Genomic DNA, 4061 nt, shown 5'->3' with positions numbered 1-4061 from the left:
CGTGCTGATGGCGTAATGCAAATGGAATGGGGGAAACCGGAAACCGGAGGCAGTTTCATATCGCACCGCTTACGGTACGGTGGCGGTAAGTGTCAGTTGTACCTCCGATGAGCCGTGGAGGGGACGCGTGGCTATCGCATGACGTAGCCAATAATACGGCCGTCGGAAGATATCGCCCGGACAGAGGATCTGCTCCGATGCAGTGATGGCCGTCAGATCTGGGGGGCATAATCGGACGGCTATCGGAGGGTTGATGAGATAGGGGGATAGGGCGGGTAACCAACGGTCGTCGGAAAGGGTCCGATGCCTTGAGAGCCGTTGGATCTTCAATTCTTTAATCGGACGGTCGTCGGGAGGACGAAGGGATCGACAGGTAAGGGGAGGGGCGGGGATTATTTTAATAATTATTCTGGGGATCTGTGCATGGGCGGAAAACTTTGGTATAGTGGGTTTTCACGAATTTTCTGTGGAAATGCGCCCGCCCTTTGGACTTTAGGTAAAAGGGAAAAAGTGGGTTTTCCATGTTTTTAGCCATTTGAAGCGGGTAAGGGTATAAACAAGGCTTTTTTAGGAGGTTTTATGTGTAAATGGGGGTTAAAAGTGAGAAAATGGATTTGTAAAGGGGAAAGGGGGTTTGGCTTAGGCTTATCACAATGACCAGATGTCATTTGATCCCTTTAGAGAACATATGGCTATAATGCCAAGGGGAGGGATATTTATACAAAATTTGGGGTTTATACACCATGGTGTTAATACTAGTAGGGGAAAGGCAATATAGGGGATTTACATAGTAGAGTTAGAGTTAATATGGATGGGGGAGTGAATGGAGGGAGAAAATACTAAGTTTACTTGAAACTCACTTAGTTTAGGAGTAGATCAAAATGAAAAGATTTTAGACAAGAAATGTGGCTTCTAAAAAGATTAAGAACCACCATGAAACCATAATTTTTCCATGAATCTCAGCTGATGAGGGGATGTTAGTAAATGACATGAAAAAGGGAAAAGGGAAGTTAGTCATGCTTTCTGTTGCAACTTGATGAAGAAGAACACCTTGTCAACTGATTGACTTTGCTCTGGTAAACATAGTTAACACATTTGCAATGGTAAAGATAACCTTTCTGCAACCCAACTACTTACCCAGCTACTTGCCTAGCATTTTTTATTTCTTCTTGGAGGGTGCACTTGGACTTGCAGACCCTTACTTGCCTTTTCTTTTCTTTGGCTTTTGTTTTGTTTTTGCTATCTACTTCTACCCTTATCTCTTCCAAGGTCCCAGATTAAGCTGTTGGGAGCCTTTTCTTCTCTACCTGAACTACTTGTCTGCCAAGATTAAACAGTTTGTACAGACTTTCTTCTCTAATCTTCAACTGCAAATTTAAACCATGGAATGATCCAGATTAGACTGTTGGACCCTCCATCAAAATTGGGATGTATTAATCTATTTACACAGCTTGCACTTCCTTGGAAATATGTGATCTTTGCATGATCAAAGCAGAGCATATTTGGACCTTCCCTTGCCAATCATGAAATATGAAACCTATTGGTATAGGTAGCTAACACCCAACAATAGTTTTTTTCTTGTGTCAACCTCATTAAAAAATGAAACAACATGCGAGGATAGTTTGTTCCTATGTCAACCTCCTTAAAAAATGAAACAAGGAGTCGTGAGCATAGTTCTTTGTCTTGTGTCCAGCTCATTCAAAAATGAAACAAGGGTCTCGAGGATAGTTCTTTTACAGTTTCAACCTCATTAAAAAATGAAACAACTCCCTTTTCAAATCGATTCTTTGATTAAGATCTCGTAAATTCCCAGTCACGTCTTTCCAAGATCTCGAAAGTGAACCTTCATTCCATCCACCTAGTTGATTGACATGAAGCTTGGGGGGCATGTACCTCGATTGAGTCATTATGTCAGGGGCATGCAAACTTATCGCAAGCATATTTTTTCGTTTCAAGCTTGTGTAAACATGAAACCAAATCCAAGCAGAGTTCTCCATGGTTCAAGCTTGTGTAAAAATGAACCCATGCCCAGTTTACATCTCGTGATTGCCATTTTTATCATCTAATTTCTTCTAGATGAGCCTTGGTTGCTTCATTCCATCGCCACCATCTCTTTGGCCGATCATATGCTTTCACTTGGTTGTTTTTCATTTCTTGAGGGACCGCAGCGATGAGTGGTTTTGTTAGCCAGCCTCTTGACCATTACATGTTTTGAGCAGTTTCTCCATTTCTAGAACCAGTTGCTACCCGTTATACCACTTGTTCCTCCAGGATGAGTCACCTTTAAGCTCTTTTCTAACTCACAAAAGATGAAAAGATTGCCAAGTATTTTTTCCCTTTTGACTCGTAAAAAATAATAAAATGGGGGGTCCACTTTTAGTCCTTTTCCGACCCTTTAAAAACGAAAATATGGCTCAGCTCTTGTCGCTTTTAACTTGTTAAAGGCTGCGAAGCGTCAGCTACCCAGTATAAGTTTACCCTTTTTACGGACTGGGATAGATTATTTACAAAAAAGGTATTCCTTAGCTGAAATGGTCAAGCGGTTCTCTCAATTATTTTTTTCTACCTTTTCAGGCTAGAGAGACACAAATGTACGAAAAGGGACCATGTAGAGTTTTCTTTTACATGTCTTTTTCAAACTCTTTAAATATGAAAAGACTACAAGTTACACCTTTTTCGAACTCGTTAGACTATTAAACGACATTGGACTTGTCATCATGACGAGACCGAGCTTCTCCTTCCTCGGGCTCATTAAAATTTACTAGGTCAGATTTTTTCGAAGGACAAACTTATATTACAAGAATATGTTATCTGCTTCAAGCTTGTTTTTCAAAAATAATTGGGGTACTCGCTAGAAATGGTAGGCGAAAATTTTGGAAGTATTCCGTTGGTTGTATCAATTTTTACAGCAGCTTGTCACTCTTGAACATCGACACTCTTTCTGCTTCGTGTCAGGATGGGATATCCTCACTTTATCGTTGGCCTTCTGGGTTTTGTGTTGTTCATTTTGCCTCATTCCATTTAATCCTTATTGCATCATCATGACCTTTGATCCTTTGGTACCAAAATCCAAAGTCATGTCACGAATATGTTCAAGAGCTTAATCCTTCTACAATTTGTATTCTTACATGCCTTCCTCAAATTCTTTGTCTCATCCACATTCATCTTGTTCCTTTGTCTTGCGTCGATGATGTGGGAAACATTATGGACCTCCTTCAACCGATCACTTCCTCTCGAATTCAGCGCATTATCCGAGAAGTTGATCTAGAGACTCCTTTCTAGTACCTTAGAGCTTGCATGCCTTAATGATAAGTTATTCGCATTCGACGATAGGAATTCATTATTGGCTTTCGATCGGGTGATTTCACAGGTGTTCAAATTCAGATCATTCTTCACGCTTTGTGGATTATACTAACAGTACCTTGAGAACCATTGACATTACTAGTGGTCTCTCTCGTGCTTGTTAATGATTTACATCATTGACCAGTAATCAAGCGATTTTCTAGTATGCTCAACTTCAGCACATCTATTCACATATTAGAATCTGTACCATGATCAGGTAGGGATTTAAGACCCTGGGCTTAGATTGCACAAGTCCAGGTTGCGCAGATTGGTTCATGATTATATACATGACTATTTTGATTGGATGGTTGTGACCATACTTGAGTCTTTTATATGGTCCTTTTGATTGGATGGATGCATCCATACCACAGATCATTTATGTTTATCTTCTAGATGGTTGCACCCATGCCTTATGCACATGTATTTCCTTTCACTAAGTACCCATGTATCAGAGATATCAGTTGTACTTGCGTTTGCAGGTTCTCCACGATGGTGTTTTGTTTTAGTTATGGTTTCGTAAAGCATTTCACCCCTCCCACTCTCTCAACCTTCATGCTTTAGGGGGAATTTGTTACACAATATTTTTTCACCGACCCCACATTCCTTGATCCTGAACATTGCTGGTCCATGTTATTGACATATGCTTTTTGTCATGCTGCAAAATATGGGTCAGTGTCTTCCTTGTCATCTCTGCAAGAATACCTCAGTTCATTACTCCT

This window comes from Pinus tabuliformis, chromosome 7 (assembly GCF_031772625.1).
Source record: "Pinus tabuliformis cultivar Carrire ecotype Pingquan chromosome 7, CPIR1, whole genome shotgun sequence".
In the NCBI taxonomy this organism is placed as follows: Eukaryota; Viridiplantae; Streptophyta; class Pinopsida; order Pinales; family Pinaceae; genus Pinus; species Pinus tabuliformis.
The sequence above is the reverse complement of the archived record's forward strand: the minus strand, read 5'-3'. Positions refer to the sequence as shown.